Here is a 22,864-nt window from a genome sequence, read left to right as displayed (position 1 = left end):
AGTTACAAATTGTCCAAAACAATGCGATCAGAACGGGCCTTAACATTCCCAGGCACCAACACATAGCTGACACTAGACGTAACCTTCACTGGCTCTCAATCCCTCACCGAATTTCCTTGAAATCTCTGGCTCCTACCCATAAATGCCTTCATAACCAAGCTCCCTGTTACCTGGCTAACAGATTTGCCCTACACAGCTCCACTAGACCTTGCAGAATGGCCCACGCCAACTGCCTTGTCATCCCACGATTCAATCTCCAAAGATCAGGTGGAACCAGCTCCCCATCATGGCAGCTAAATTATGGAACTCACTCCCTAATGAGCTGAGAGCAGAACCCTCCTTTCTGAGATTCAAACACCTTACCAAAGTTTGGCTGTCCTCCCAAGACATCTAACACTGGACTTACTGCTTAACTTGTACTTTGACGTACCCCTGTATATACATTCTGCTTGCCTTCTTATTGTCATTATTTTGCTTGTAAACTATGTAATATACCTGTAAACATTGTAAGTACTGCCATGTCTGCTTTCATCATGTATCTAAGTGATGCGCCCGGTTGCCCCTGGGCCTGGTGCGCTATAGAAATAAAATAAATACTAAATACCCACTTATGTAATTCTTTTAACACAAGGGAAGCAAAACGTTTGCCAGTGACGTTCAACATGGACAACAGTCTGTAATTATTCACATCCATACAATCTCCTTTCTTATATACTGGGACACGTACAAATTGTTGCCATGTGGATGGCACCTTTTTCTCCCTACATACCCAGGCAAACAATATCTGCAGCGCATGTGATCGATTATCCGGGTCGTCTCTAAGAACAGCGTTAGCAAGACCATTTGGTCCCATAGATCTAGAGCTTTTCAATTTAATAATTGCTTCTCCGATGGTCTTTCCTTTCAGGTCTAGCGGCCAAGGGGTTGCTGTATGTGTACGAGCCCCCAGGGGTGTCAGATCTAAAAATGTTGTTCTTCTAAATGTGCACCAGACGTCTCCAGAGATCGGGTTTATCAACCTTTTCCCTCCCTCTGGATTCTTCACCAACAGCATTTTCCAAATTGCTACACTGTCTCTCTTTTTAAATATACATACCAGTTCCCAATTACTCCTGGTCTTAGTCAGCTGATATTGTTTCAACCAACGCTGATATTCATTGTTTATCCTAGCAAGCTTCCCGGCTACCACTGTTGAGCCTTCGCCCTTGAGACTTGCTTTAACTTTTCTGGTAAAGTTACGTTTATTACATTTTTCATTACGTATAGAAATATCAAATGCAGGGCGCAAGCAAGCCCAACCAAGATGGCCGCTCCTACGTGAGCTCCCCGCCGAGCTCCCAAAATCCTGACCCAATTTGCTCTGACTCTGTGACCTCCCTGGTGCAACTGCGAAGAGGTGAAAAGTCCCACAACGTCCCACAGCACAGGGGCTGAACTGCGATGCTCCATACACGTATGCAGCTGAAACTACAGCAGGGAGCGGTGAGCGGGCCTGAAGGCGCCAAAATCACAATATCCGGCAGATAATGCACCTCGCTAAGCTGACTACGGCCGGATGGTGCCACCAAGGTGAGAGTCAGAGACACCCTTCAGCGTTTCCAGCACAGACATCATCGTTGCTAAGACCCGGCAGAAGAACGAAGACGCGGAGCACGGCACCAACATTGCTGCCACCCATCACGGTGAACATATGCGAGAGAAGCGCCACAGAAATTAGCAACGGCTCTGACAGCGCCCCTTCACAGGCCAGAGCTGAGGTAAGGCGCTCCCGGCCCTACAAGCTAAGATCTCCCTTGGCCACGAGGGGTCATTACTGGAGGCAGCAGCAAGGGCTGACGTACTCCTGCTCCGGGGCTGGCGGGATCATAATGCCAGTAACTCCCCAACGGCGTTGCTGAGCGAACACCCCTGGCCGAGGCGCACATCCAAGGAAAACGGAGCCCCACAACTGTTCACCAGCCTGCTAGCCACAGCCCCCGAGATGCTGCGAAATGCTCACAGGCACCGGAACGGGTGCAGAGGCTGCTGAGAGCAGCGATCGGGACTGGGTCGTGCCTCGCGTTCCACCAGCTCACGGGACCTGATCCGCTCTCTGCTCCCAGACCCAGCCCCCCCTGTACCGGCCTGTATGAGACGGACTGAACCGATCTCAGCACTTGGGCACCACACTACACAACGCTGCTGTGGGCAGAATCCACCATGGAATCCAGTGGATCAATCAGCCCCACCTAGCCCCTTTCCACTGCAATACAGAGTACACAAGGACGGCGTTGAGAACACATAAGTCCCGACTGAACCTGGACAATATGCCAGGGGAGCCCAACAATAACGCACACGCCCATTAACAAACGCACTGGGCCAAAGATCACACAGTAGGCTAGTACATGGCCACAGCGGACTAAAGAAGCAAACATCCCTGGATTTAACCCACCATCACACCAGAAGCAGTCTCGGCCTCCGCACCTGACTGCTCATACCTGTCAGCCAACGGCCTGCAAACTTCTCCCCCGGCCGCTCACCTCGGATACGCGCCAAACCAGCTCCACAGCACAAAGGCAGGAGAATAACCAGGGGCTGGAAATCTGACCTCACCCAAGTGCCCCAGCACCAGAATTAGCCACAGTATGAGCAGGATCTACCTCTTGTGAACACAGCACTAAAGAGACAGCACTCAGTGCCCAACCCCTCTATGGGAAGAGGGCGCAATGTGGCATCAAAGCCCGACCCGGACCACCTGGACATTCAAGGAGGCTGCACACAATCTACGAGAGGGTGATAATACAAAGGCTGCTAATTCATTGAGACCTCTCCTGTCCCCAGACTACCGGCAGAGGCAGGAGACCACAGCATACCCGGGAGTCAGTCCAAAAGAAGCGAACACCTAGACCTCGGAACAATACATGACCTGACCACTGACCAACAACCTGCTACACCCTCGGACGCCGCTGGCATCTAGAGCAGTGCCCCATCAAGACAATTATTTTCAACTGGGCACAACCTCCTCAGACCGGGACACTCATATCCCATCAATAGCACGCACTAAATATGAGGAAATCAGACAATTTGCAGCGGGAACTTATCTTCGAGCCCGGAGCCACGGCTAAGACCCCGGGTCCACGGGCATCGTCTGAGCCCCTTGAGTCAACAATAGAACAAAACAACGATGCTACCCAGGACCCAGGCATCGACATTCGAGAAATCCTATTGGAACTGAAAGCCGGAATTGGAAACCTAGACTTGAAACTGGATGCCCTATCCTCAAAGGTCGATCAGCTGCGACATCCAAGTCTGAACTCGAAATACAAACTTATCCACTTCAACTTTGTCCACCAGGTGTACCATACACCAGCCAGGTTACACAGACAACGCCCAACTATAACAGCAGCTTGCGAGAGGTGTGGTGCGACCCCTGCGGGTTTCCTGCACCTGGCCTGGGAGTGCCTGGCAATTTGCCAATTCTGGCGAGAAGTGCTGGTCAAGACCTCAGCGATAATCGGGGTACAACTCGCACAGAGTCCTACAGTAGCTATGCTGGGGTGCACCAAGAACCTACAACACTCGGTGAGAAGATTAGTAGGTCTACTGTTAGTATTGGCATGACAACGCATAGTCATGACTTGGGGGATGGGACAACCCCCCACAACACAACGCTGGCTACAAGACATTGCATACTGCCACGATATGGAATCGAGTTTCATTAAAACTTTGCCCTTGCACGCAAGACCACTGGATATATGGGGATCCTACATCAACCACTTGTTGACAGCATCATACTGAGCTTTGCCGCACCTTCCCCAAGTCACAGTCTCAGGTCATACAACCTCGTCGCCCCGCAACTGCTACATGTCAACTCTTACACATATACATGCATGCCAAGAAATTACTAAGTACGGAAGGTGGTGGGGGGGGAAGAGTGACACGTGGCACAGTTTTGTAATGTAATTAGTTTTTTTGTTTGAAAATACCAAAAAGAAAGATTTTTTTTAAAAATCAATATCAAATGCTACCGTGTTCTGCTTCTCACCGATCAAGTAGAGAACTCGATCACTTGCTCTGGATGTATGTGCTGCTTGGGTAAGCCATTCCTCAATGTAGTTTTCTTTTTTGCCCTTAGTGCACGCCAACCAAACCCCCCCACCCTCCGAGGGAAAATTCATCTAGAGAGTTTTCTACATTGGCCTTGGTCCAACTTAGTCGGATCAACACATCCCACATTCCAAGGATCTCCGACTACTAAGTTCCGCTCAAGTATAAATATAGCATGATCACTAAATTTGCTTGGTGTGACGCTTAAGGACTGGACTTTTTTCATCAGAGGGTTATTGTCTCCAAAATAGTCTAACATGGACTTGTTTCTACCACAGTGCCATGTTGAGGCCCCCGGCCTGTCACCTGTTACCAGCCCGTTCAGCAGTGTGATATCCCAACTCCTCAGGTAGGAGAGCCACTGCAGACCCCGTCCATTGTGCGTTGTGTGTGACATTACATTAAACACTTTACATATTTTCCTTCAGTTCCAAAGTCTCTTCTACGTATGGCTTGCTTTCATATCAATTACACCTAGATCAAGTCTTTTCTTTCATGCTGTTTTGTGGTTACTTTCTTTCTCTCGCTTCCCGCTGCCTCTGCATCTTTAAAACATTTCACAGAGACTTGAGATTGGGCAATCTCACTTCGCCGGACCACTCCGCCACTTTGTATTTCGTATTCACAGCTCTTAACAAGGGATTCACTTGCGCTCGCAGCTTATTGGCGCTCGCGTAACTTTCATCCCATGGATACTTTTACAAGCATTTCAATTAAACACAGATTGGGCTTTCTTGGCTTCTTTCAAATCCCTGGTCGTGTTAAGATGCTTTCTGTCTTTCACGCCTTTGATGTAGGAGTCAAGGTTGTTACCCCTGCCGCTTCTGCACCTCCCCAACTCTGCCATTCACCCAGCAGGGTGGCTGGTAACCTTTTAGCACTCGGAAGACTCTTTCTCCCTTCCAGCTGGGCAGTCGTGCGCAATCCTCACGACCTTTCGGAAATAACGAGATCTCGCCGGGGGAGGGTCTCTGGCTTCTTGTCCCTTCGGTTCAACCCCTCGGTCTGTTGCTCTCCGCCTGGTTCATCATAGCCCTAGAGGAACTGCTCCTTCTCGTGCACGCCTCACTCAAAGTGTGTCTCAGTGTTCCACCTTTTAACCATGTGGGGTAAATTAATTGGTATCAGGTGTGCGTGATTAAAGTCAAGTGCCTGACACTGCTTGATCTCGTTAGAGGGACATGTCCAGTGTATTGCTTGGGTGGTAATCCTTTCAACCTTAGACCTCCTCTTCCTCGGCTCAGCGTTTGTGTAGGAAAGGGGGGATCTGGGAAGTTGGAATGTGCCGAAAAATAGGATTGTATATGGGTATTGGAAAAGGGGGGATACCACGTCTCACCATCGGGTGTCTCTCCCCATCACCCTGAGGACCCGTCACCCAGGTGAGTCTCCCACACTTGTCCTCCCCCAGGGTCTTGATCCAAAGGCGATGGGCGTGCCCTGGCCACCCGACTAAAGGTGATGGGAACCTGAGAGGTAAAACCTGTGAACTTGTGACTCAGACTTGAATAAACCAAGAAGGCTCTGGAGGGCAGAGCCAGCAGCCTGTGTTCGCAAGCCAGAGTGTGTTTATCCATCAAGTGTTCCATCTAACCCTGTGCTATACAATGTGGGGATGAGAATTAATACTGATTTACATTTACTTCGGCTGCACCTGCAGAGTGGGTAAATGGGTCAAAGGAACAATTCTTAGGATGTTTCAATTTCACAATTCCATGACAATTAGGCCTCATGATTACAACCATCAGAATTCTCTTACAACAGTTTCACACACGCCGCCACCAGGTTTTCACCATTCTTTGCTACACTTGAATTTGACCCTACAATGATGTTCCCCAATTTGAGTCCAACATCAGTGGTACTGTAAGCACATTTACAAGTAGAACCATGTAGTCCTGCTGGATCGTCTGGCAGAGGCCGGCCTCTCTGGCACCGTCCTGGCTTGGTTCACATCTTTTCTTACTGACCGTTGTCAAGCTCTTTCCCTGTCTCCTTTTCTTTCTTCGGTAGTCTCCCTCACTTGTGGTGTCCCTGAAGGGTCTGCCATATCCACGGTCTTGTTTAATGTTTACGTTCAACAGCTAACCAAGCTCATCCAAGCTTGCAAAATCATTGTTTTCTGGTATCTGATTCCAGTTAAAACAAAAGACTCCCATAATGCACTGATCTGTTGCACAAAAACACAGGACTGGAAACACGTTCTGAGGTGACATGGAGCCACCTGACCAAACTATGCGCTTTACTGGGAGGCAAAAAAAACAGTTTAAGTATGAAAAGTACAATATTGGCACACATTAAGTTTGTTGCTGCCCTTATGTTTTAGCCAGGGGTCAGGAGTTGGAAAAAATGAAGGGTTGAAGGCAGAAGGGATTGCACTTACGGTTGTTTATGTGTGTTTTATTTACTGTGAAAAAATGTATGTGCAAAGGTAGAAAACAATTATTGTAGCAACAATTAATGACAAAGCCAACAGTATTTACATGTGTCTAGTGAAACGCTTTTGTTCTTCCTACTGTAGGCAGTGCTCCAGATAAGTTTGGAAAGTGGGAGTATTTTACTCCCTGTTTTATTAAGTTGGGAGCAAAAGGATTTTTAGGAAGTAAAAATGTAAGTCCAATTCCCAGTCAGAGTATTTTATAAACCAGTAAAAAAACAATTTACTGAAAAACTGAAATGTTTTTATAAAATGTGTTTCTTTGCAGCTAGTATTCATGCACATTAAAAGATACATGTTTACTTCTTCCAATCAGGCAGTTAAAATAGTGGTTTATCCCTCTGGTACTACCTGCGCTACTGGTCCAAACATATCCATGGAGCTGCTAAGGTGAAAGCAGGGGTGTAAGATTCCACATGTCTTTTTCCTATTTTTTGTTGCTAGTATTTTTACTCCCTACTTTAATTTTTTGGGAACAAAAGTGACCGATACACCCCTTATCTGTAGTGCTGACTGTAGTTACTGAGATCCCATGTGCATGTTAAAGTTACCATCATTTCATAGGTTTTGCAAGGTTTTGCAAGGATAAGGTAATATAATAACTATTGCAAATATTGTCTCCATACTGTAAGGAACTTGCATCATTTAAAGGTATTCATACACATGGCCAGCTTTTAATTTGGTGATTTTTATAGTGCTTCATGCAGATGGGCAACTTCTAAGCTCTGTATTAATCAGTGTTATTATTACACGCTGATGGTACTTGAGTCATCGCCCTCGGAATAAAAGAAGGCCACGAGGGTTTTAACTTGATGTATGGCATTGTCCCATTCCCAAAACCAGCACGTTTTCATTACACTGTTACACAAGAATACATGGGTTTAATTCTGTTAGGGAGACTTATATTTAACTTTCTGCGGCCCTATCCTGCTCATATACGTCGGTAAACCCCCATAATTGCCTACTGTCATCGCCCCCCATCCCTTTCCCCCATACCCCCCCTCCCCCATTGACCGCCCGGAGCAGCCAGAAACCCCCTTGGCATGCGAGAGCAGCTAGGCGGCATGACATTCCAAATGTACCAATCATCACGGAGCTGGTCGAGACGCTCGCTCTCCGATTGGCTGCGGTGGGAGGCGTGGCGGGTACCTGCGCTCGCTCTCTCTTTATGGACAGGCTCTGTACTCGAGTGGGGACGGTGGCCAGGAGGAGACAAGGTGAGAACCCAGGGTAAAAAGTGGGATCCAGCAAGACCGGGTGGTGTCGGGATTGAGTAGGTTTGATAAGTCAGGCGGTGTCTTTTCAGAGGCATGGCCCGCCCATCAGCCGGAAATGACGGGCTTAAGGCCAGCGTCACTGTATGTGAATAGCGTCTCATAAATAAAAGCACGAGGGGCCAGAGGGCGTGTACCTTATAGACACGTGTCGTACTCTTATTGACACACAGGAAAGTACACTGAACTGTTAATGCGTGACCTTGTACGACTTTAATGAGAGTATAATGACATTGAAATGACGCATCAGCCTGAACTTTTCATTGAGATGCATTCAGACGCGATGAAGCACTTTATAGTCACAGCAAAATCATTTATTTTGGTGCAAACTATAGCTGCGAATTGGCCTTCACGTTTGGGCCACATCGTTAAATCTTTAGAACCTACACGTTTATTTTGGACCGTAGGCCCATTGAGGTTATCAGTGATGAGACCATTTTTAGGAAGTTGGTGGTTAAGTCCTTGACCAGTACTAGAAATGGAGAAAGAAAGTTGAGTAAAAAGAGTATGATTCTTGCTTTATTTTCCACATCCTGAATGGAAACCTACAATTACCAGCACACAGATTAATGTACACCTAGTAAAATTGCCTAGAAATCGAGAAAGAAAAACAGTATAATAAAATCAACTATTTTTAGTCATGGTGTCAAGCAGCCTGCATATTTATGCGTCCTTCCCACTTTTGATTAACCATCCTTTGGACATGCTATGCAACATGCGTGTTAATAACTCAACAGCATAATGGAGCTGCTCGCCAACTTCAGCTTTTTGAACTCTGGGACTTTTATTCTCTGTCCCTGATGTCACATGCTTCTACTGCCTTTGATTGTCCATATGTTCCACATTACATTGTAGTATACTAAGGGCCTGAGGGCTTAGGCGCTTTACAAATGGGAAATAAATAAATACTGTACTAAGTTCTAGTATTTAACAGTGATTTGGGATGAAAACAGGTATGATTTTTATACTGCAGTATTTCTACAAATTAATGGCACATATTATAGTTTACTAGAGTATTCTCAGCTAAACTGCAGTCATTTCTAGCATGAACTGCAGTTCATGAATTGCATCTCCAGTATATTGCAGTAAATTGTGCTATGTGTACTGTCCTGTAGAATATTACAGAAGTGCCCAATTGTTTCTAGTGTTGCAGTGGTTAGGAAAGGTCCCAATGAGAAAGAGGGGTTCACGTTGCATGTGCCATATTGGTGACTGGGAGAGGCGAAGTTGACGTGATGTTGCAATTTTACATGTATTTGTATTTATTTTATTTGTATAGCGCAAACCAGGCCCGTAGGCAACCGGGCGCATATCTTCAAACAATGGTTACAGCAATACAAGAGCATACGTAATAGATACAAAATGTACAGGAAAATAGTACAGAGCATAGGCATACAGGATCAAATGCAAATTAAACGGGCATACTACTCTGAGAAGTCAGCTATTCAGAAGGTATTTGGACGTCTGTTGTGGCTAACCAGTGTTTAACCTTGAGTTTGAATAGGTTGAGAGATGAAAGATTTCTAATAGAGAGAGGCACTGTGTTCCAAAGTTTGGCTGCCAAGACGGGGAAGCTAACCCCACCAGCTGTTTGGAGCTTGAATCTAGGGATGGCAAGGCTTTGATTATGGGCTGATCTGAGTGCCTGTGGCAGGATGTATTGAGTGAACCGCGAAGCTAGGTAGGTAGGGGCTTGGTTGTGTAAGCATTTGTAGGTAAGGGCAAGTGATTTGAGTGAGATCCTTTGGGAGACTGAAAGCCAATGAAGGTTCTTCCTAGTTCCAGAGATGTGTGCTGATCTAGGGATGTTGAGGGCTGCTCTAATGGCGTTGTTTTGAGTAATCTGGAGTTTATTGAGGTTACACTGGTTGGTGCCTTGGTACAGTGCGTTACAATAGTCCAGTTTGGACATAACCAATGTCCTGGCGAGAGTGGTGCAGTTATGCGAGGAGAGGAATGGGCGACAGGCTGTGATAAGCTTACATGTGTAAGCTGATGCAGAAGCAACTGCATTGGTTTGTCTGTGAAGTGAGAGCGTGGAATCTAAGTGGATTCCCAGGGTTTTTGTATCTCTGGATACTTTGATTGAGTTGCCATCAATATTAAAAGACCTGAACAAGGGGTTCAACTTGTTTAGCCTTTGTTGAGTGCCTAGGATGAGGAGCTCTGTCTTATCATCATTGAGACAGAGCTCATGTTGTGCAATCCAGGCTTGGATGACATGATAGACGTCGTTTAGTGAGTTTGAGTCTACAATGTAGTCACCTGTGATGGGAATGAGTATCTGGGTGCCATCGGCGTAGTTGGTGTAGGTGACCATCAAATAGGGGTTTAGTGAATACATTGTAGAGAGTGGGTGATACACATGACCCTTGCAGGACCCTACAGGGGACTGGCGCTGGGTCAGCTGAGGAAGTAGGGGAGAAGACTCTCATGTGTATATTGTCTAGAAATGACCTGATCCAATTGGTGGCGCTATCAGAAAAGTGGGCTGCTGACTTTAAATGTTGACAAAGGATTTGGTGGTTGACCAGATCAAAGGCAGCAGATAAGTCCAATAGGAGTAGTAGTGCCAATTTGCCGTTATCTTTTAGGTCCTCAATTTGGGTTTTGAGGTCTAAGAGGGATGTTTCAGTCCCATGTTTGGGTCTGAAGCCGGATTGTCTGGTGCCTAAAAGATTGTTAGTTTCCAGATATTTCTGTATCTGAAGGTAGGCTGGTCTGTCTAGTATTTTCAGAAGAAATGGGAGCGTAGTAATGGGTCTATAGTTGGTTGGGGTCTCCGGATCTAGTGTCGGTTTTTTTAAGAGGGGGATAACCCAAGCATCCTTCAAATTGTTAGGGACCACTCCCGATTGGAATGAGGCATTGATGAACGTGGTTATGAAAGGAGCAAGGTCATGTGCCGATTCCTTAATGATCGGTGCCGGGCAGGAGTCGCCCTGGCAGTTCGACGGTTTTAAGGTATTAATAATTTTTTCAACCTCAGCGATGGTAAGAGCTGTGAAGCTGAATGGCTTGTGGGAAGGTGGGATGGTCTTTTTAGGTGGCATAGTTTTAGTAGTGGGAGAGGTGTGGAGGGTATTTTGTTTGGCGTTTCTTTTAGCTTGCAGAGTAGTCATTTTGTTGAGAAGTGCGTTTTGTATGTTATTGCACCAGGTACTATCTTTGATGCAGGAATTGGGGACAAGCGAAGGGGATTCGAATTCTTTGAGAATTTTAAATAATTCTTTTGTGTTGGATTCAGCTTGAGATATATGTTGGTTATATGTCTCTTTTTTGGCTTGGAGGATGGCCTCCTTGTAGTTAAGTGAAGTGATGAGAAGGGAGTCTTTGTTGGCCATGCTGCATGTATCCAGCGTAGTCAATGAGAATGGGATATGTGTTACTTTAAATGTTACTTTGTGTTTAGGTTGATACATTTAAAATGTGCACATGCGCAGTATGATAAATGTCAAAATCACTAATGAAATATAAATGCAATCTGGGTATGGTGTCCCACGAAGCACCTAACAGGTGAGAATTCGGGGTTGTTCCAGATGGGGGTAAGAGGACCCAGTGCATCCCGGAATCCCCATTTCCAGGCTGCGGTTTTCCAACTGCGAACGATTGTGATTGTTGCGGACAGGGAACCACTATTTGTTTGGGGTTTTATGTTTGGCAGGTGTGGAAGCTCCGATGGGATGACCGGGCACCAGGCCTCCTCTAACTGATTCCACCTCGGGAGGTCCGTCTCCTGGACCCAGGAGTATGCATGTGACAGCTGCGCAGCTAGGGCATATCTGGCAACATCGGGTACCCCCAGCCTCCCCTGCACTTTCCCCCGCATCATGATTCTTCTTCCGATTCGGGGCTTTTTACCCCCACAGACGAATTCCTGTATTTTCTTTTCCAAAGATGCCAAGACGGGACCCGGGATGTGAATCGGTAATGCTGTACAGTAGTACAGCCACCTGGGGATTATATTCATTTTTATGGCTGTGATCCGCCCGAAGCAGGAGATTTCTTGGGCCTTCCATCGCCTTAAGTCATTTTGGAGTTTGTTGATTAACTGCGGGAAGTTGCTTGAGTACAGGCGTGATGGGTCTTTAGTGATTTGTACCCCAAGGTATTCAATTGCTCCTTTCGCCCGCGGGATCGGCATTAGGGTGCTAAGGCTGATTCTTTCTTGCTTGGGGAGATTAATTGCTAGGGCTGAGGATTTGTCCAAATTGACCCTGAACCCGGAAATAGCTCCGAATTCCTTGATTTCCTCCAAGGGGGCCCCCAGAGACGATGCCAGGTTTGATGCTGTTATTAGCACGTCCTCCGCATATAAAGCGATTTTATATTCGTGGTCTCCCACAGTGATCCCCTTTATCCTCATGTTCTGCCTAATTCTTGCTGCGAAAGGCTCCATGGATAGAGCGAAAATCAGGGGTGAGAGTGGGCAGCTCTGCCTAGTGCCCCTAGATATGCATATTGCCTCGGACCTGGTGCCGTTGACCTGTAATTGTGTGGTGGGAGTTTGATAATTGGCCATTACCCAGGTGATAAAGTTTGGGCCGAAGCCGTAGTGCTCTAGCACACCCCGGATGTACCCCCAGTCCACCAAGTCAAAGACTTTATGTGCGTCCAAGGATATGACTGCCATTCCCACGCCCAGCCTGTGAGCACTTTTAGTGATGTTTATCGTCCGCCTTATATTGTCATGGGTCCCCCTCCCCGAGATAAATCCCGTTTGATCGCGGTCTATCAAGCTCGGAAGATTTGCCCCTAGTCTGCTGGCTAGGACCTTAGCGAAAATGTTCCCATCATTGTTCAGTAGTTTGATCGGGCGGTAGGAGGCAGCCAACTCAGGGTCTTTCCCAGCTTTGTGTAGCAGCACTGTGAGCGACTCTGCCATTGAATTGGTGACCGATTTCGATGACAGGAAGGAGTTGAATAGGGTCGACATTTGCGGTGCAAATATGCTCGCATATTTTTTATAGAAGTTTGCGGATAGACCGTCTGGGCCCGGCGCAGTGGTTTTGAGGGATTTAATGGCTTCAATGATTTCTTCGGTAGTGATGGGGGATTTTAGGGATGCTAGCTGGGCTTCGTTTTGAAGGCGAATATTTCGCAAGTACTCTGGTAGGCTGTCTAGCGGTGTGGGTTGCCCTGACATTATAGCTTTATGATGTCTCACCAGTTTGTTGATTTTATCTGCTTCAGAGTAGTGTATTTTACCGTCGGCTCCTGCCAGTTTAAGGAAATTGTTCCTACTGTGGACCATTTTCTGTTTTTGCGCCAATACTCTGTTCGCCTTATTCCCTTTGCTATAATAGAACTGTCTCGTGAAGGCTAGTGAGTTGGCTGTCCGGTCGGCCCAGTGCATTTCTAGTGCTATTATGGCTTTCCTTAGGGCTCTTTCTGTGTTTCTGGAGCTGCGAGATTTCAACTCCGCCTTGTGATGCTGGAAATGTATCAGAGGGACAGGGCCTCTGAATCCTTGTCCTTTTCTGCCTTTTATCGTGTGTTCTGTTATGTTTTCTGCCCAGGAATCCATTTGGGACTCCTGGCAGTGCAGCTCTCTCTTTTGGTTTGGTGAACAGACCCCTGGGATACCCTTATGGCACCCATGGGTGGGGGGTACAACCCTGTGCCCCTAGTGTATGTTTTTGGGCACCTGTGGGTGGCCCACAGAGCAGGGTATGGGCTGGTGGCAGCTCCATGCTGAATTGGACAGGTGCTCTGGGTGTCCTCCATTTTGGGATACCCAGGCCCTGCCATTGGGATCAGTTGATTCCTGATAGAAACAAGATGGCCCCTGTGGCCTCTTGCTTTCTATTGCCTGTTGTCTTGTTTTCCCAAAGTCCTGGGATGCCCTGACTCTGTCCCTTCCCCCTGACTGGCTGTTGGGTGGAAGTTCCATATATGGTGTTGTTGTGAAGGCCCAGCTAGACTGACTGGAGCCTTCCCAGTGACTGTATGTTGTGGGTACCTCCTGTGGGTGGGACCTGGGTGAATGGAGTGTGTGACCAATATACACTCCTTGTTGTGGTTGTCTGGTTTCTGGCATGAGAGACAAAGACTGAGACAGCCCTGCCCGAAACTGGCCTGAATGCAGTGTGTAGTGTTGAATGGCTGGGTACTTGTCCCAATCCACATTCCTTGTTGTGAGTGTCTGAAAGGGAGGAGTGTGGCCTGAATGCACTGTGTGCCTGATTGGCTGACTGACTGCATGAATGCCCTTCTGTGTGATTGGCTGCTGTGTGTGTGCCAGCAGTGTGGATGAGAGACAGAATAGTATATCTGGGGACCTCTCACCACTGGAAATTGTTCAGAAGCATTCAGAAGCTGAGTCTCCACTCAAGAGTAACTGGATTTGCTGATCCTCGACGTCCAGCTGGAAGAAGAAGACTTGCTGTGGCATTTGCTTCGACGGAACTGAAGGTTGTCGAAATCGTCGAGGTCCGGGTGCTTCACTTCGATCTCCTCGGCGGTCCCGTCTCGGGTCGGCAGCCTTTCGAGGGTCTGACTTCCAGGGCGCTTCGGCGAAGATTCAGCGGTGCTCGATGGTCCCTCGGAGCACGGGAAGAGGGCGCCTTACCAGGTCCTCTCTCGGGTCAGTCCTCGACGATTTCGACAACCTTCAGTTCCGTCGAAGCAAATGCCACAGCAAGTCTTCTTCTTCCAGCTGGACGTCGAGGATCAGCAAATCCAGTTACTCTTGAGTGGAGACTCAGCTTCTGAATGCTTCTGAACAATTTCCAGTGGTGAGAGGTCCCCAGATATACTATTCTGTCTCTCATCCACACTGCTGGCACACACACAGCAGCCAATCACACAGAAGGGCATTCATGCAGTCAGTCAGCCAATCAGGCACACAGTGCATTCAGGCCACACTCCTCCCTTTCAGACACTCACAACAAGGAATGTGGATTGGGACAAGTACCCAGCCATTCAACACTACACACTGCATTCAGGCCAGTTTCGGGCAGGGCTGTCTCAGTCTTTGTCTCTCATGCCAGAAACCAGACAACCACAACAAGGAGTGTATATTGGTCACACACTCCATTCACCCAGGTCCCACCCACAGGAGGTACCCACAACATACAGTCACTGGGAAGGCTCCAGTCAGTCTAGCTGGGCCTTCACAACAACACCATATATGGAACTTCCACCCAACAGCCAGTCAGGGGGAAGGGACAGAGTCAGGGCATCCCAGGACTTTGGGAAAACAAGACAACAGGCAATAGAAAGCAAGAGGCCACAGGGGCCATCTTGTTTCTATCAGGAATCAACTGATCCCAATGGCAGGGCCTGGGTATCCCAAAATGGAGGACACCCAGAGCACCTGTCCAATTCAGCATGGAGCTGCCACCAGCCCATACCCTGCTCTGTGGGCCACCCACAGGTGCCCAAAAACATACACTAGGGGCACAGGGTTGTACCCCCCACCCATGGGTGCCATAAGGGTATCCCAGGGGTCTGTTCACCAAACCAAAAGAGAGAGCTGCACTGCCAGGAGTCCCAAATGGATTCCTGGGCAGAAAACATAACAGAACACACGATAAAAGGCAGAAAAGGACAAGGATTCAGAGGCCCTGTCCCTCTGATACATTTCCAGCATCACAGTCGCCCCCCCCAGACTGAGGTGGAGGGTGTCTAATCTCCCACGGGATAGACACCCTCATCCAGACGGTCAACATACCTTCTGGAAAGGCCATCTGCATTATCGTGACTTTTCCCTGGTCTGTGCTCTATGGTGAAGTCTAGCCCTTGTAGGCTAATCGACCACCTGAGCAATTTCGGATTCTCACCCTTCATCTGCATAAGCCACTTCAGGGGCTTATGATCTGTTTGGACCTTGAAGGTGGACCCCGTAAGGTAGGGCCTAAAACGCCTAAGGCTCCAAACTATACTAAAACATTCCTTTTCAACAGTAGCCCACCTAAGTTCTCTACCCTTGAGTTGTCTACTGATGAATATGATAGGATGTTCTCTCCCTTTGTCATCTAACTGGGACAAGACAGCTCCAATTCCGGTGTCGCAGGCATCCGTCTGGACGATAAAGGGTCGGCTGTAGTCAGGCGCACTCAACACAGGTGCCCTACACAGACTTTCTTTCAAGCCATCAAAGGCCCTCTGACAGTCTTCAGTCCAATTAACCTTCCTAGGCTGTTTGGGTGAAGTTAGAGCTGTCAGGGGTGCAGCTATGGTTCCATAGTCTGCCATGAAATTGCGATAGTACCCAGTGAGGCCCAAAAAGGCTCTCACCTGGGTTTGAGTAGTGGGAGTCTCCCAGTTCTGTACGTCCTGTACTTTACTGGAGAGAGGTTGGATTTGACCCCCTCCTACCTCATGACCAAGATAGGTAACTTTCCCCTGAGCTATCTGGCACTTGGTGGCCTTGATAGTGAGGTTAGCCCTTTTCAAGGCCTGCAACACCTTATCCAGATGTGTCAAATGCTCTTCCCAGGTGGAACTGTAGACGGCAATGTCGTCTAAGTAAGCCACACAAAAGGCTTCCAGCCCACTGAGCGCATGGTTGACCAATCTCTGGAAGGTGGCAGGGGCATTCTTCAACCCAAAGGGCATGACCCTAAACTGGTAGAGTCCCTCAGGTGTGGAGAATGCCGTCTTTTCCTTGGCATGGTCCGTCAGAGCTATTTGCCAATAGCCTGAGGTAAGGTCAAAGGTGCTCACAAATTTGGCAGCACCTATAGTGTCCACGAGCTCATCAGCCCTGGGCAATGGGTGCGCGTCAGTTTTGGTGACGGCATTGACTCCTCGGTAGTCCACACAGAACCTCCAATCCTTGGTACCCGCCGGGGAACTTGCCTTGGGGACAAGGACCACTGGACTGGACCAGGGACTGGTGGAGGGTTCAATAACACCCAGATCCAACATCTTGGCGACCTCAGCCTGGATGTGGTTTTTGACGGTATCTGACATACGATAGCTCCTGCTTTTGACAGGCACACTGTCACCAGTGTCAATTTCGTGCTTACACCACGGTGTAAGGCCCGGTGTCAGTGAAAACAGAGGGGCATACTGCTGGAGCAAAGCCCGGCAGGCCCTCTGCTGCTCTGTTGTCAAATCGGGAGAGAGTTGTACTCCCTCCACTGAGCCATCCTGAGGGTTGCTATGCAGCAAATCAGGAAGGGGCTCACTCTCATCCTCTTCTTGCCCTGAAGCTAGCAAGAGACATGAGACCTCTGCTCGCCTGTGGAAAGGCTTGAGCCTGTTGACATGGAATACCTGGGGGGCTACCCCAGAGGCTCCCATGTCCACCAGATAATTGACTTCGCCCATCTTGGAGATGATCCTGAAGGGTCCAGTCCACTTGTCTGCCAAAGCTCTAGGCTTGGTAGGCTCCATCACAAGGATTTCCTGTCCCGGAGTCCAATCCACTTGCGAAGCTTTCAGGTCATGCCAGTACTTATTCAATTCCTGGCTGGCCTTGAGATTTGCTGTTGCCTGACCCATCATTTGTGTCATCCTCCGCCTGAGGCCTAACACATAGTCCCCCACTTGCTTGGCGGGACCTGGAGGGGTGGCTTCCAAGCCTTCTCGGATCAAGGCGAGGGGCCCCCTCACGGGATGTCCAAAGAGTAACTCAAAGGGGCTGAAACCAACACCCTCTTGAGGTACCTCTCTGTAAGCAAACAGCAGGCATGGCAGGAGGAGATCCCATTTCCTCCTTAGGGGCTCTTCCAAAGCACCTAGCATGCCCTTGAGAGTTTTGTTAAATCTCTCAACCAGACCATTGGTCTGGGGGTGGTAAGAGGTGGAGAACTTGTAGGTTACCCCGCACTCTTTCCACATGGTTTTCATGTAACTAGACATGAAGTTGGATCCTCGGTCAGAGACAACCTCCTTGGGGAATCCAACACGGGTGAAAATGCCCAGGAGAGCCCTGGCAACCACCTTGGCAGTAACAGTCCGAAGGGGTATTGCCTCAGGGTACCTGGTGGCATGATCTACCAAGACCAGGATGAACCGATGTCCACCTGAAGTGGGAGGGTCAAGGGGACCGACGATGTCGATGCCCACCCTCTCAAATGGTGTGCCAACCACCGGTAATGGCTGCAGTGGGGCAATGACCCTGCCTCCAGTCTTGCCAGACAACTGACAAGTTGGGCAGGTCCTGCAGTGGGACTCCACCTCTACTCCCATCCGTGGCCAGTAGAAATGGGCAGAGAGCCTCTGCTTAGTCTTCTTGGTCCCAAGATGACCAGCCAAGGGCACCTCATGCGCCAACTGCAGTAGGAAGGGCCTGTAAACCTGGGGTACCACCAACCTCTTGCGGGCACCAGGTTCGGGCTTAGTGGGCTCACTAACAAGGAGCTCACCCTCCCAATAAATCTTGAATGTCCTAGGCACTTCACCTTGTGCCTGGGACAGGGCCTGTTTCCTCAGGCCCTCGAGAGAGTGGCACTCTCTCTGTCCCTTACAGAAGTCTGCCCGGGAGGGTCCCCCTTCAGCTAACAAGCATTGAAGGTCGGGATGATCCTCCGGGTTGAGAACCTCTCCCACAGGAGAGTCTTCTGTCTCTTCTCCCACAGGAGTTGAGTTTGGGTTTTCCGCTGGACCCAGCCCGTCCGGAGCATGGATCCCATTGGGTGCTGTCGGAACAGCAGGAAGAGAAGGTGTTCCCTCCACAGAGGTGGCCTTCTTGGTCTTCCTTCTTCTTGCCTTAGGCCTCGCCTTTGGCTCGGATACCTGACTCACAGCCAGACCCGGTGTCACCTGTGACCTAGTGACTGCAGCAGCAGTCATGGGAAGACCATCCGAGATCAACCCCAACTCTACTAGATCATTTCCTAACAGAATGTTAGCAGGGACATTGTCCTGAACCAGGACAGGAAGCTTTGCTGTCTTGTCTCCAATCATGAGTGTGACTAGGGCTACAGGCGATAATTTGGGAGGCCCACCAGCTAACCTGGTGGTTTGCAGAGGAGCACCTTCATAGTCCTCTGGCTTGAGCAGGGTCCTGTCCACCACTGTCATGCTTGCCCCAGTGTCTCTCAAACCAGTAGAAGGCTGGCCATTCAAGAGGACACTTCTCAAAAATCTACGGGTGTTCTGTGGGATAGTCGCCAGTACTTCTGCGTACTGGTCCCAGGCCCCAAGGGACACTAAGGAAATCTCTACTGGAGCACCAAATGTGATTCCTGTAGAGGAGGGGAGGACAGTGGCCTCCACCTCAGACACGGGGTAAGGGTAGGTCAGGCTGACAGCCTGTACTCCAAGTGCCTTACCTTTACACTTGGGGTCACCCCTTTTGTGATCCAGAGCCCCACAATCCCAACAAGTGCCAGGAGTGCGGGGTACGGTACTGGAACCACTGGGAGCCTGCTTTGCAGCAGGTGGACCACTACTCTTATTCCCACCCACAGAGGACTTATCCCCACTAGATTTTTGGGTCTTAGGAGAGGAAGGTTTTGGTTTACCCGACTGTGACTGCTTTTGGGACTCCTCAGCTTTCTGAGAGGCCCCCTTTTCTTTGTCCTTGTCCTTCCCACTGGAGTCCTTAGGGGACACCCGGTGGGAGACCCACTTGTCAGCCAACCTAGCCAGCTTAAAGGGGTCCAAAATGTTCTGGTCAGCCACATACTGACGCAGCTCTGGTGAACAGGCTTCAGAAAAATGCTCAAAAAACAAGAGGTGGGACAACTCAACAAAAGTTTTCACCTTGTATCCATCAATCCACCCCATCATGTTCATGTGCGCAGTACTCACCCAGTCAACCCAAGACACATTCTCTCTTTTCTTAAATTCCCTGAACCTTTTAAGGTATTGGGCAGGTGTCTTGCCAAACTTGGCAATCAAAGCAGACTTCATACACTCATACTGACCCCTTTCTTCCACACTCAGCTTCAGAATACAGTCATATCCAGTTTGAGGCACTCTGCTTAACAAACACTTAGCCCAATCTCTTTTATCTACATCATGAATTGCACAAGCCATTTCAAACGCTTCAATCCATTGGAGGATATCTGAACCCTCCACAAACACACCAACCAAATCTTTCATAAACTTGGTGGCTGGGGACCTGCCACTCTCAATTGGTCTAGCTGAAGTCTCCACTCTAGCTCTCTCTAGCTGGATTCTCTGACATTCAGTGTCCTTGTCTTTGAGCGCAAGATCCCTATTCTTGAGTTCCACTTGCTGTGCCAGCTCCTCTTTCTTAAGCTCAGCTTCTATTTCCAACTTGCGATATTCAAAGGCCAATTTCATCCTTAATAACTCAAGTTCCATGGAATTGCTGGGGTTTGGAACAGAGGCAGCAGGAATGGTGGCATTCCCAGAAACAGATTCAGCGACAACCCCAGGGGCAGAGTCCTCACTGGTTGCATCCCCCCCTTCATCAAGGGTTTCACCATCAGTCTGGTAGTCCACCAGGGCAGCTATCAGCTCAGCCCTAGACTTATCCACAAAGTCCAACTCCCTGGCTTCACAAGCACTCTGGAGAGCCTCTAAGCTCATCCGAGTCAATTTACCATTTGCAATGGGCTCCATTGCCTGTAATGCAGTTATTTGGTACACACCCAAACCTTAATCTAATAAAGTGCGGATATTTTGTAAGTGGCACGGTTATACACTGAGTCTTAAAACCATAAGCATCCCACCGCTGCCACCAGCTTTGTAAAGAAGACCGGTGGGGGGGTCTGTACTTCTGCTCTCTATATGGTAGAGGGGAGGCACAGAGGACCCCAGCCAAGATTCTCTAATACGGTAGCGATGGGCGAGCAATCAAGGCCTAGCTTCTCAGGAGGTGATGCAGGCTGGTTCTTAAGTACAGTGTATCCCCAAGCCCCCACAAAGGAATGTCCACACACTGTATTACTGAAAACACAGTCTTTATATAATTAATATTCAAGGGTTATGTACACTTATCACAATAACGCACTTTGTGCTCAGGAAAATCAGCAATGGTAAATATCTACAATTCTAAAGTGGTACCACTAATATTAGACCTCATTAAAGTGCATTCACAATACTGTAGAAATGGCACACAGATCAATAAGAAGGAAACCAGCAATAGAGAGAGGAGAGATAACAGAGGGTTGAAACAATAGGCAGAATACTGGCCCTTGCTACTGGACACAGTTCTGTGTGGAGATCCCCCCACCTGGGCAACCTGCAAAATAAAGAGATATAACACCAGCCCAGTCCAGATATTGTTCAATAGTCTATTTCTCTCCTATAATGTTTTTACCCCCCCAATGTACCTGGTGGAGTCGAGTTCCTCGAAAAGGCGTCGACAAGCGTCGAGGGACTCGCTGTTCGGCGACGGGGAATCGACGGCCCTTCTTGAATGCCTTCCTTTTCAGGCGGGAGGCACGGGGCGTCGAACGTCCGTCGACAAACGAGGCCGAACGTGGTCGAAGAGGCGGCAGCTCCGTCCGAGCGGTGCTCGTCGGCGTCGGGGCGTCGGCGTCCTGCAAGGCGGAGGTGTGCGGGGCACCTCGATGACAATAGTTCTGGACCGCAAAGATTGTAGAGACGGGAGCCCAGCAAGGGCGTCGAGTCGCTCGAGTCTTTGGGATCGTGAGGTGGCGGGAAACCCACCGGCGGATTTCTCCTCGGCGCGTTGGTCGTCCTCGACTTTCTCCGGCAGGATAAGCGGTCGACGATGCGGTCGAGGGAGTCCTTCGATTCAAATGTTCTTAGGCAAGGAGCGGACGGCTCCGGTCGTCGGCGGCACGGCGTCAAGTGGTTCCCACGGCTGGGCAACACAACTTCGACGGGCCTCCAGCGGTTACACAGACCTGCGAACCCTGGTCGACGGCAATGGACTTCGACAGCGTCGAGGTCCGGGTGCTTCACTTCGATCTCCTCGGCGGTCCCGTCTCGGGTCGGCAGCCTTTCGAGGGTCTGACTTCCAGGGCGCTTCGGCGAAGATTCAGCGGTGCTCGATGGTCCCTCGGAGCACGGGAAGAGGGCGCCTTACCAGGTCCTCTCTCGGGTCAGTCCTCGACGATTTCGACAACCTTCAGTTCCGTCGAAGCAAATGCCACAGCAAGTCTTCTTCTTCCAGCTGGACGTCGAGGATCAGCAAATCCAGTTACTCTTGAGTGGAGACTCAGCTTCTGAATGCTTCTGAACAATTTCCAGTGGTGAGAGGTCCCCAGATATACTATTCTGTCTCTCATCCACACTGCTGGCACACACACAGCAGCCAATCACACAGAAGGGCATTCATGCAGTCAGTCAGCCAATCAGGCACACAGTGCATTCAGGCCACACTCCTCCCTTTCAGACACTCACAACAAGGAATGTGGATTGGGACAAGTACCCAGCCATTCAACACTACACACTGCATTCAGGCCAGTTTCGGGCAGGGCTGTCTCAGTCTTTGTCTCTCATGCCAGAAACCAGACAACCACAACAAGGAGTGTATATTGGTCACACACTCCATTCACCCAGGTCCCACCCACAGGAGGTACCCACAACATACAGTCACTGGGAAGGCTCCAGTCAGTCTAGCTGGGCCTTCACAACAACACCATATATGGAACTTCCACCCAACAGCCAGTCAGGGGGAAGGGACAGAGTCAGGGCATCCCAGGACTTTGGGAAAACAAGACAACAGGCAATAGAAAGCAAGAGGCCACAGGGGCCATCTTGTTTCTATCAGGAATCAACTGATCCCAATGGCAGGGCCTGGGTATCCCAAAATGGAGGACACCCAGAGCACCTGTCCAATTCAGCATGGAGCTGCCACCAGCCCATACCCTGCTCTGTGGGCCACCCACAGGTGCCCAAAAACATACACTAGGGGCACAGGGTTGTACCCCCCACCCATGGGTGCCATAAGGGTATCCCAGGGGTCTGTTCACCAAACCAAAAGAGAGAGCTGCACTGCCAGGAGTCCCAAATGGATTCCTGGGCAGAAAACATAACAGAACACACGATAAAAGGCAGAAAAGGACAAGGATTCAGAGGCCCTGTCCCTCTGATACATTTCCAGCATCACACGCCTCCCAGTGTTTTACCTTTTCCTCCAGTTTAGCTGCAGCAATGTTCGAGATCCATCTCTTTTCTGCCCCTGAGCTGATTAGGGACCCTCTGACCACTGCTTTCATAGCATCCCAGA

The 22,864-nt window shown here is 49.2% G+C and overlaps 1 protein-coding gene across 2 annotated transcripts in view; it reads left to right on the top strand.

Moving 5' to 3' along the window:
* Nucleotides 1–7,639: 7,639 nt before the first annotated feature.
* Nucleotides 7,640–22,864, top strand: part of OPLAH (5-oxoprolinase, ATP-hydrolysing) — a 664,980-nt gene continuing 649,755 nt past the window's right edge. Inside the window, exon 1 of one of the 2 annotated variants that reach the window (XM_069621803.1) lies at nt 7,640–7,737. The gene's annotated coding sequence lies outside the window, so the exon portion shown is untranslated. The remainder of the gene's footprint in view (nt 7,738–22,864) is intronic. The other variant, XM_069621805.1, reaches the window with a different exon arrangement.

Source organism: Ambystoma mexicanum, chromosome 5q (assembly GCF_040938575.1).
Source record: "Ambystoma mexicanum isolate Mex_15411 chromosome 5q, UKY_AmexF1_1, whole genome shotgun sequence".
NCBI classification, from domain to species: Eukaryota; Metazoa; Chordata; class Amphibia; order Caudata; family Ambystomatidae; genus Ambystoma; species Ambystoma mexicanum.
The sequence above is the reverse complement of the archived record's forward strand: the minus strand, read 5'-3'. Positions and strand labels throughout refer to the sequence as shown.